Source organism: Physeter macrocephalus, chromosome 2, assembly GCF_002837175.3.
Source record: "Physeter macrocephalus isolate SW-GA chromosome 2, ASM283717v5, whole genome shotgun sequence".
Classification (NCBI taxonomy): Eukaryota; Metazoa; Chordata; class Mammalia; order Artiodactyla; family Physeteridae; genus Physeter; species Physeter macrocephalus.
Genome location: NC_041215.1, coordinates 84,529,818 through 84,541,536, shown reverse-complemented (window position 1 = coordinate 84,541,536; position 11,719 = coordinate 84,529,818). Strand labels below are relative to the sequence as shown.

Sequence of the window (11,719 nt, the reverse complement as noted above, 5' to 3'; positions counted from 1 at the left end):
CCTGCATCGGCAGGCGGACTCTCAACCACTGCGCCACCAGGGAAGCCCTGTATTTTGTTTTTAACACGAGTAATACTTATTTCAAAAATTCAAATAAAACATTAGCATTCAAAGCAAAATGTCAAAGTCACCATTCCCTGCCCCTGCAGACACACTTACTTCCTTAGCTAGAGGAAAGCGCCCTCAGCAGCTGGTATGCATCCTTCCAGCCCCTTCTAGATGTATGTTATGTACATATCTAATAGGAAACCAATCGTTGTCTTTTTACAACTGTGATCATCTGATTAGCGCTATTCTCTAAGTCACTTTTAGAGAATTTCTAAATGTCTTATATATACTTCTTTGTTCTTAAGGGCTGTAAAACAGAAATGAAAAGAATATTTTTATAAGTTCTTTTTAAAAAGATAGTCTCATAATGGCTTTTTAATGTTGTGTAGGGCTTACAGATGTATTAACTTGCCTTTTTTGTTTGTTTATTCTATATAGCAATTAACCTTATGATGTATTTGAGAAAATCCAAGGAATAATTCTAAGAGATGTTCATCGCTTTTTCTTCTTAGAGGCAAATAAACTTGTAATTTTCAAGTGAAAATTATTTTTTCGTGAAAGTGAAGAACATAGCAATGAACTGCATGATATAGTCATTTTACTCTCTCTATATTATATCCAAGGCATTTATTGGATACAGAGTCCTTCTGGTAATGTATTAAAAATTAAGTCATTGCAAGTGGGACCCTCTATCATCTTGCAAAAGAATGAATTTATGGGATCATTGTATTACCTATGATTTTTCACTGATTTGCAGTTTCAATTACTCTAATCCTTTTCCTATGGACTTTTCCATTCCAGTGTCTAACTCACCCAACAGATTTCCTAGGGCAAGTTCATAAAAGTCACTGTCCACATTTTCCTAGGAAAATAGTTTTACGTTACTACTAATAATTATACTAGATTATTGTATTTTGTGATGTTTTACATTCTTCAAAGGACTCAGACCTTAGAACATTTTAATCGACCATGGTTATTATTCCTATTGTCTACATGAGGAAAAACCGTTAGTAGAGGAAGAACTGAGTCTTGAATTAGAATCTTCTAACTTCAAAACTGATGTTCCGGCTCTTCTGTGTCCTTGGCTCTTTTGGTCCGTGTCACCTCCCACCTCATTCAGTGTGAACAAAGCTCAATCAGAAATCTTTTGTGCTCTTTTCTGGCAGCATGGTAGATAATTTTCAGCAGAATCATTAAGTAGAAAGAGGAAAGGATTTTTTGAATGTAGAATGTATTTTAAAAAGTTACAATTTCTTGTTAGCAAATTTTAAAAGTATATTCTACTCAGTAGTCTGTGTGCTCTTTGAAAACCAACGTGAATGCTACCATGATCACTTCATTTTTAATCAAGGGTAATATTAGTAAATGTAAGAAATATATTTTAACTCATGACCATTATCAGAAGAATGAACACTGTACTCTTGAGACCATAGCTGAAAGCTTTGGAAGTTCCAAGTTTTGCTATTTTCTTTGGATTTAAAATATATATATAAAGTAATGGTTTCTTCCTATTTTTATAGCAGAGTATGATAATGTTACATGAGAAACATAGCAAGAATGAAATGGGATTCTGTCATATTCCAAAGCAAATAGATGCCTGTTCTATACTAAATTGTATGCAGTGAAGAGATATGCTTCACAGTGTTCATTTAGTGGCTATCTTGCCTTTTACTCCATATGACAAAATCTCTCTCAGTGTTTATAGGTGAGAATAAGCATAAAATCCGAGACACTGTTCAAGCAGAGTTCTGAGGAGACATACCAGGGAAAATGCGGTTTGGATCACTGATATTTTATGATGGGCTGTGTGTCAAAGATGCATGTCTGGAGAATGAGGATGTTAACTCTGCAAATTTAAAGATCTTGACCTTTATATCTAAAGTTTAATAGGCTTCTCTGCCTGGCAACTCACTGATGCTTACTTCTACCACGCCACCCCACCTTCATTTATTTGTCCTTCTGGGCCCAACCTAGAGATCACCTCCTTCACAGGAAACTTTCTGTGACTCTTGCAGACTGACTTAAGTGCCCATCCTCTGTATTTCCAAAGTACCTCCCGATTACATCATATTCTCCCTGATTATCCATCTATCTTCACTGGAATGTCAGATCCTTGAGAACAAGGGCTCTATCTTGTTAATTTTTGTATGCTTGGTGTCTGGCATAGCTGCTCAATAAAACTCTTTTGAAGGAAGGAAGGGAGAAAAGAACAGAGAAAGGGCTCTATTTCCTTGGTTTTCAATGTTCATGGTCCCCCATCCAGCAAAGGGAATTCGGCATTTCTCAGCCTTACGTGCAAGGTGATAAGAGCAGGTGTTTACTTTTAATTTCCTGAGAATTGTCATCCTTTTTTAGTCTAAAGGCAATAATTAGTTATAAACTTTTCTACAGCTATAGTTCTGGCTTTCTCTGTGTGGAAGGTATGGACACTCTGCAAGTATCAACTGCATTCCTTATCCTAGGCCCTAATCTTAGGAGCATTTAGTTTAAAATCAAAGTTATTAATTACTGAATGTTATTGAAAACGTAATATATGGACTAAACAGTACTGGGTTTGGGCAAGAAGATAAACAAAATAAATAAAACAAAAATACCCCAGTCCTCAAGAAACTTGTAAGAAATAGAAGAAATAGGCAAGATAATAAAAACCAAGAAATATAGGCAAAGTGAAAATAGTTACTGAACTTTACAGTGTTCAAGAAAGGCCAGAAAGAATGAATTTTTTGTATCCCAATAGAAGCTATTTTCATTATTTTGTTATTCACTTTACTTCAGTTTGCCAACTGCTCCGTGGTCATCCTTTAATTTTTGTACATGATGTTTGGTAGCTGCCAAAATGTATATAATTGTTTCTCCCTATTAGAATTAGAATCTTCCATTTCCTTTACTGTGGATTCCATTTTTATCTTCATTTTACCTGGATAATACTTGGTGTTTAATACTTGATGTTTAATACCTGTCTAATACTTGGTTCTCCTTAATAAGAGACTTCTTCAAAATTCAAATGAATTGCATACTTAACACGATGGATTGTGTCAACTTAACATGATAAAATAGGTCCATTTAGAAGGCATACTCACACACATGCTGTTATGGACTGAATGTTCCCTCCTCCCCAGATTCATATATTGAAGCCCTAACATGTGAGTGATAATATTTAGAAATGGGGCCTTTGAGAGGTAATTAGGGTTAGATGAGGTCTTGCAGGTGGTGCCCTTGTAACGTGAGTAGTGCCCTTATAAGGAGAGACCCCAGAGAGCTTTTCCTTTATCTACCATGTGAGGACATAGTGAGAAGGAAGTCATCTGCAAGCCAGAAAGAGCTCTCACCATAACCTGACTATGCTGGCACCCCTGATCTTGGACTTCCAGCCTCCAAAACTGTGATAAATTTATTTCTGTTGTTTAAGCCACCAAGTCCATGGTATTTTGTTATGGCAGGTCAAGCAGACTAAGACACGTATGCAACCTGTATATTGTATGTGATGATTAGAAGATCAAGTTTCTTTTTAACAGCCACATATTAGATACATGGACAGATATATTTGTGTGACTCTCCAGAGCTGTAGCTATAATCAAGAGCCACTCAAGACCACAATCACCTGTCAGTTTCTCTGCTGCTTGGCAATAGTTTCCATGCCTATTTATTTCAAATGTCTTTGTGGGTCCTGCCATGTTTTTGCAACTGCTCCAGGAAAGCACAAGCACAGTGGAGGTCTCTGATACTTTATGGCAAGAGGCTCAGTGATCTTCTTTTTGTGAAAAATAATCTGATTTTTATTACCTACCTTAAAATTATTTTTTTCCTGACACATGAACAAATATGTGGAGCAGAATAAAAATCATTTTTAAAGTATAAAGTCCCAAATTGCTATATGATTCTTTGAATCATCCATGACAAGCTGTGGAATGAGACATGTGTTTACCATTTATTTTATCATTCTAGACTCTTTGAGATTCTGCGTTATTCATAGTTTGGTGATATCAATGACTATATAAAAATTTTCTTTCTTGTAGTAGAAATAATAATATGTTTATCAAGGAGGTCCAAAATAAAGAAATAGGGAATCAAAATCGCATTCACTTTGCTGTTAATTCATGCCATGTTTCTCATGAGATGTTACTATAAGGAAACTTGAAGTAAGCTAGAACATTCAATGTTTCACCTGCTTTTAATGTATTTATTAATTTAATGAAGTCCTTATTTAAACATTTAAATACCTATTTTTCTTTTGTTTAAATTTTTCTTTAATTTTATTTAAATAAAATACCTTACCTCTGCTAATACAATCCAAAGTGAATTTTTGCCATTTGAGTCTTCCTTTTTACTCTAGTAATGCTTTCCTGTCATAAAATGTTATATGTCCCATATTTCCTAGGACAGTAGTATGTCCAGCACTTGAAATGGCATATTTGTCCCAGTCAAATAAAAAAGAGAATATGGTCAAATTTTATTTTCATGATATGCTTAAAATATATCAATGGGTCATATTCTTTCATATGTGCTAAAGAAATATGCCGAGTTGAAACTTTCCACAGTTACTCAAATTTACTGGAAGAGGGGAGGATGACAGCCTATTATTGGATTTAGATAAGTCAACAGCAACGCTCTCCAGATCATTAGAAACAACAGTGGTTATAGGAACTCTTTGAAATGTGCTACAAAACTGTGGAAGATTTTTGTACAGATATTTAAGCATAAGTTACTGTCTGGAAATTTGTACATGACTATTGAACATGGCAGAGAGAAAAAATATGTAAACATTACCACTGGAAGGAAAACAAACTATGTAGTGATCTTCAGTATTATTGTCTTCCTCTACTCTTCAAACCACAAATATGTCCTTTTTAAGTTTAATTCACGTCCCCTGCCTTATTCAAAAAATCTCAAGATTTATCTACTAAAGACGTGTTCAAATATCCCTTTACTCACTCTTTTTTTTTTTTTTGTACGCGGGCCTCTCACTGCTGTGGCCTCTCCCGTTGCGGAGCACAGGCTCCGGACGCGCAGGCTCAGCGGCCGTGGCTCACGGGCCTAGCCGCTCCGCGGCATGTGGGATCCTCCCGAACCCCGGGCACGAACCCGTGTCCCCTGCATCGGCAGGCGGACTCTCAACCACTGCGCCACCAGGGAAGCCCCCTTTACTCACTCTTGAAACCCCTTTAGAATATGTAGATATTATTGATATGGTATGTATATATACACAAGTATGATTATATAATATGTGGTCATATGTGTTCTCTGTACTTAATGAAATTATTTGTTCAGGTTATCTAGGAAAAGGAATGCATTCACAACCACTTACTGAAGGTCTACATGTGCCGGTCATTGTGCTAAGGAGTTATAGTGAATAAGGCAGAAGCTGCTCACTGTCTGATAGAAATTACTTCTCCCTCTTGTATAATTCACCATAAGATAACAGAGGATTCTGCTTATAGTAAATAGTCAATTCAGTTGATAAAAGCTGCCAAGAAACATCAGATTAAGACTTTGATGGACCTTTAAGGGGTAAGGGAACACAAGGTTTCAGGAGCCTGTGAAAAGAGGCACCCATAGTCCCACCATGCTATGTCCTCTTGTGTGTCCCTCTCATCGTCCTAGTCTTAACCTCACATGGCTCTGGGACCTCATCTTCAGTGCTAGAGTTTCAAGGATTATGTGTACTTGGAGGCCACATCAGATATTCTGGCAAGACAGGTCTTCAGTCTTGGCGCTGTCCCAGGTCAGCATTTTTTAAGAGTAGAGTCAGCTTGGAAAAAGTGTGTGTCAGGCACTCTTCTTTAAAAATGTATCTTATTCTTAACAAATCTCCAGTTAATTAAAGGAAGAAGAAACCAACAACAACCTTGTTCTTAGCTTCTCTCGGTGACCAAGGCTCTTTATGCCTGTGGTAAAGTAGGAGAGCTTAATAAATATAAAATGTGGCAAAATATTATGGTACAAAACATTCCCTCCAGCCCAGAAAAGGTATTTCTAAATTGGTTGCTCTATGAACATTAATTGATGGTAGTGTTCCCTGAGAAACCTTTATCAAAGCTTGGGAACCCATCCAATAGCACAGACCACTTTTTTTTTTTACTCTCTCTAGATTCTTGTATTCAGAATTAGGTCTCAAATCTCTTTTGGGAAGGGAAAAACATGTTTTGGAATATTCCAGTTCCTTTATTTTTATAATTGCCATTGAGGGTGCTAAAGATGAATTGGAGTGCTATTTAGCAAACTGTGAAGTTTCAACATCTTTGCGGAGCTCAGTAGGGATCTTGGAAAAATACTTCTTTTCACAGATTTAGCTGTTAATTTAGGTTTTCTTACCTTCCTTTTTATGTTCTGATGCTTGAAATAATATGAAAGAACATAATTTATATGAATAATACCTTATTTTCCTGGAATTCTAGTATCAGAGGGCTTTAGCATATTTTAAAGACATTCTACAATTAATTCTTTCAACACATCCACATATGAAATAGGCTACGTGTGTCATTGTTGTACCCTTTTTGCAGATCAGAAGGTTGTAGAATATAATCCAGTCTTCTCATTTCTTCCAATAGACAGCTCTGCCACTGAAAAGGAAAAAAAAGCTAAATATCAGACAAGCAAGAGATGGTCTCCACCCTACTGTATCCTGAATTTAAATGTGTGTATTTCTCACAGGTTATTCGTGTGGGGCATATTTTCTTAAGTACCCAATAGATCGCTGTGGCTCCTAATATCAGGCTTTGCACTATATTCTATTTAGAATATAGATTTGTCTTGTCAGTCTCATACTTGTTTTCTCTTATTATGAACAGTTTCTAGAGCCAAGTGAAGATCTGAGAGGTGTAGTAAGAAATATGTGTGATCTCTTTCACAGGCTTATGATTTACAAATAATTAGAAATGTACAGAAAGTCTCCAACAATTAAAACAACAATTAGTCTGGGTCTATGTGTAAAATGGTTCATTGTCATGATAATCAAACCCACAAAATTTCCATTTCCCAAAATGAGCTGAAGCTATTAGATGCTAAAATGATTACCAATAGCCACTATCACATGGTATATACTTAAGTTTCAACTTTTGGAGTACTTACCTTCTAAAGGGGGTGGTGGCATTCATTCATTCAGTCAGTCACTCATTCATCGGTTATACACAACTTCCTCCCAAAAAGCCACTTGGAGCGTTCCCTCTGATCTGAGAAATAAGGCTGCTTGACTTGTTCCAAAGTAAGCCTCTAACAGTCCTAATCTGGCCTGCACTCTGCTTCATGCCACCCTGGGAAGCAGGAACCTGAGTGGAAGGGAGAAGAGGGAAGAGCCATCTACTTCATTACATGGGGAAGAGCACTTGACAAGAGTCAGAAGACTACAACTGGACTCGTTTTCTTTGGTCTTGAGAAAATCACTTAGCTCCACTTTCCTCTTTTTTTTTTTTTTTTTTTTTTTTGGCAGTACGCGGGCCTCTCACCGCCGCGGCCTCTCGCGTTGCAGAGCACAGACTCCGGACGCGCAGGCCCAGCGGCCATGGCTCACGGGCCCAGCCGCTCCGCGGCACGTGGGATCCCGCCGGACCGGGGCACGAACCCGCGTCCCCCGCATCGGCAGGCGGACTCCCAACCACTGCGCCACCAGGGAAGCCCCACTTTCCTCATTTTAAAACTAGGGTGATACCTTCCTAGTCTACATTACTAGGTCATGAAAATTTGAGTTTATTATGTTTATGGAGAATTAAGGATATGACTATTTAGAAAATTTCTAGAATTTAGAATCTATGAAAAACAACAATATAACATATCACCATCCTATTTTTAAGAATTTAAAATACCCATGAATTTCAAATGAGATAATGTTTATGAAACGATTCCTAAACAGAAAAGCTCTCTTCTTATAAATAATATTTTTATTAATATTTCTATCTCTTTGATCTCATCTTCCTAACCCATTACCATAAGTAAACCAAGTTATGTTTATCACTGGGGCTGGCGTTGTGCATTAGAGCAATCCTAATCAAGGTAGATGGTAAGGTTACGGCTAAGACCGCGTTCTTGAGTTTAAGAAATTTACAGTCAGTTTAAAGAAGTCATGTCTGGTGCTAAGCAGGTGCTCAATTTGTGTTACCTTGAATGAGATAATAGTAGTGCATACCTAAAGATCAGAATCACCTGACTGCCTGAAAACAATGCAGAGGGATAATGAATCTTGAGCAGGGTTGGGGAGAGGGTATATTGAGTGGAGGTTGGGAATAACCACAGCTGGTTTTTTTGGATTCCTTTTTTCTCCGTTTACTTTCAATAATATTCAGACTTTGAAGGCTATGTATAAAGGTATTTTGAACCCGAAAGCTGTGTACCAATGACACATTGTCATTGACACCTAAGACACAAAGATGAGTTCTGCTATATTTTTAAAACACCGTTGACTTCCAAACATAGAACCTTTATTCTCATGTTATTTGTTAATCAATCTGACATTAGTTAAAATGGCAATTTAAAAAAATATTTTAAACTCAAAGTAGTCAACATATTCATTTATCCTTCATGTGCTGATAAGGGAAATCTATTCTAAAAATTCTTCGGACTTTTGACTGTTACAGATCTCTCTTCACCCTACCTCCTTCTTTTTTTCTGAACTTAAATTGCCAATCATACAAGAAAAACCCACTTAACCTGTGCAGTAACACCTAACTGTAAATTCGGTGTGACATCTAACTGTAGATTCGATGCTTCCTGAAAAAAGATTAGAAGTTTTATAGTCTATCCCCAAATATTATATAGACCTTAACGATATGTACATATGTATGAAAACTATTTTTTATTAGAATACAAACATCAGCCTAAGTAAAACTTTAAAAATATACAAGCCAAGATATTCATAGTTCCATAGCTGTTAGGAACAGCAGAGAAATAATCAATCTTTAGACTTCTATGGGGTGAAAAAAGGTTTAAAACAGATACATTTTAAATTAGTTCCTTTATAAAAGAACTTTCTAGAAAGAGCCTGTGGCACATAGCTCATCAGTCCTTGTGCAATCAGACCTTCCATTGTCTTCTGAGGGAGAGCTGCCACCTCACAGGCCCGGCCCCTTTAATGGGTGAGTAGCTTCTGAAGAAGCATTGTGACACCCAGATGTGGAGTTCTTTGAAGCTGCACTTCTGGGGAACCATCATTTTTGTTACAGAGCAAGAGTAATATCAGAATTTCCTGGGAATCGGTCATCAAAGGAAATTATCAGCAATTCATAGACTTTCCTTTTTGCATTTGCTTCAGCCTCAAGGGTAATCACAGAAGATTATAGTCTCCATTTCAGCTTTCATATCACTGAAATATTCTTCTCTGCCAAGAACATGATTGATTTCCAGAGGTCAGCTTTTAACCCCAGCTTCCAGGAGGCCACTCGGACTTCAGTGGTTTGATAACTGCCAACAATTGTTATTGTGATATTGTTCTGTTGTGAGGCAGAAATTTGGTGATTCCTGACTAATTATCCTTTAAATAAAGTGACATATCAACTTCTCATGCTGTTAGATATAAGTATTTGTCCCATTTTAGTAAGTGTTAGATGTTGAGGGAGAGAGAAGGGTGAATAAAAATTTTCAAATGAGTGCTGGGAAGATTTTGAAACCAGCATCCTGAGATTGAATTTTAGAATGGAAAACAGAATAATTCAGAAATGTTTCTGGAAGTCTTCAAAGGGAGTAGGTAGATTATAAATACAAATGATTTTTGCTTCATGAGACTTCATGAACATTACTAGGGATTTTGTGTTTTATGACAACTTGCTACGTGATTCACGTAGGTTTTTCTCCTTTGTTTGATTAGGAAATATTAATGCCATATCCATGGCCAAAATATAAGCAAACTGGGCACATTTTTAACTTGATGATTTCATTTGCTATATTCACTTTTCTCATAGATATATATTGCTTTACTCAGAACATACAGGGACAGAAAGGGCTTTGTGTATATTTGAAATAAGTTTAGTAGATAAAACAGTTTTACCCAGAAGTGACTAGATTTCCTTACAAATTCAAAAGAGAAGAAAGCAGTTCAGTTTAAACTATTCTTGGTTTGAACTATAGCCTCCTTGCAATCACATAAAAATAATTATAAATCAAATGAATAAATGTGAAATGTCAAGCTGTACCATTAACAGAGCCTTATTCAATAAAGTAGTTATCACCCCAGAGAGCAGAGGAAGGCACTTTATTAAAGCTCTTTATTTTATTTTACAACTATGGTATATTTTGTATAATAAAAATGCAGAGTTGAACCAAACATGTTTTTTTGCTGAGAAGAGTTGATATGTATACACATATACATCCATACAAAAAGGCAATAGCAAGGTGAATATATAACATAAAATGGTTTTGATATCACCTGTCCGCAAAACCACTCAGAGACCACTTTCCTAATTAAAGTCCTAAAATGTTAAGTGTGACAGGTAAGCCTGCAAGAAAAAGGAGGACCAGTAGAATCAACGTTGGGAGAGCAGTGACATCCTTGAATGGGGATGGGGGAAGGGCACAGATAAAATGCAGGATGCCCAGTTAAAGTTGAATTTCATATAAACAACAAATCAGTTTTATTACAAGAATATCCTATGTAATATCTGACACATATTTATGTTAAAAAAAAAAAGATTTTTATTTGCCACTCTGGCAGCCATAGCAGGAGATATGGGTTCTGGTCTTAGCTGAAGAGGCTCAAGCAAGTTACTAAAATTCTCCATATCTTTTCTCACTTTCATGTGAGGAAGTTGGACTAAAATCAGGCTGGTGAGACTGGGACCTGACCTACGTGCTTTAACCAGACCTGTTTTCAGCGTTTTATTATATTGAATTTCCAGTTAGGATTCTGTTTGGGGGTAGAGTGGGGGGGAAGGTTCTAAAACTCAAAACAAATAAAAAGCAGTTTGAAAATGTAGACGATCTCTGACATTGTACCGCTGTGTCATGAGAGTGTGGCATGAGAGAGCCCACAGTGCTTAGGATTGGAGCATTCCAGATTTGCCGCCTTGCATTGAGCCTTTTAGTCCTCACCTGTCAGGTTTCTTCTGAGTGCAAGACTAAGGAACGTGTTGTCCTCTGTTTGGGGAAAAAACACTTCATTTCTACTTTGCTTTACAGCATGAAGAATACATCCAAACAGGTCCAGATTTCCAATTTTGCAATTCTTCCTGCCTAGTGGGGTTTTCTTTTCATTTTAAGCCTTTTTAATTTGTGTCACGGACCTGTTTTGCCTCAGCATCAGGATCTATCTGATTAGTTACTGAACAGCCTTTCAAACTTAGCTTTGACAGAATGGTTTTGAAAGGATGTCAGTTAATGCATTTGGCTGTTCAGCAGGTGTATTGATTTTTAAATCAAGAAAGCTCATTACTTCTCTAGTCTCTTAGAAAGCCCTTGTAACATTTTTTTAGCCCATTTCCCAGAAAATAGGAAAATTTATCACTACTTAGATTTGGAGACTTAGCACCAATAATTTTTAAAAACTACATTCATAAGCATCAGCAGTAGTCTTTGGTTATTTGTATGCCTTTTTTTTTCCTCCTAAAGAACAAAAAGTTCAAGTTTTTTGTTCTTTTGTTTGTTTGTTTGTTTGTGGTACGCGGGCCTCTCACTGCTGTGGCCTCTCCCGCTGCGGAGCACAGGCTCCGGACGCACAGGCTCAGCGGCCACGGCTCACGGGCCCAGCCGC

The 11,719-nt window shown here is 37.0% G+C and overlaps 1 protein-coding gene across 23 annotated transcripts in view; it reads left to right on the top strand.

Moving 5' to 3' along the window:
• ZNF385B (zinc finger protein 385B) overlaps positions 1-11,719 on the top strand; it is a 167,109-nt gene that overhangs the window by 81,607 nt on the left and 73,783 nt on the right. The window contains exon 2 of one of the 23 annotated variants that reach the window (XM_028479738.2): positions 6,597-6,682. The exons of the other annotated variants lie outside the window; for them this stretch is intronic. The gene's annotated coding sequence lies outside the window, so the exon portion shown is untranslated. The remainder of the gene's footprint in view (positions 1-6,596; positions 6,683-11,719) is intronic. 23 annotated transcript variants of the gene reach the window in all.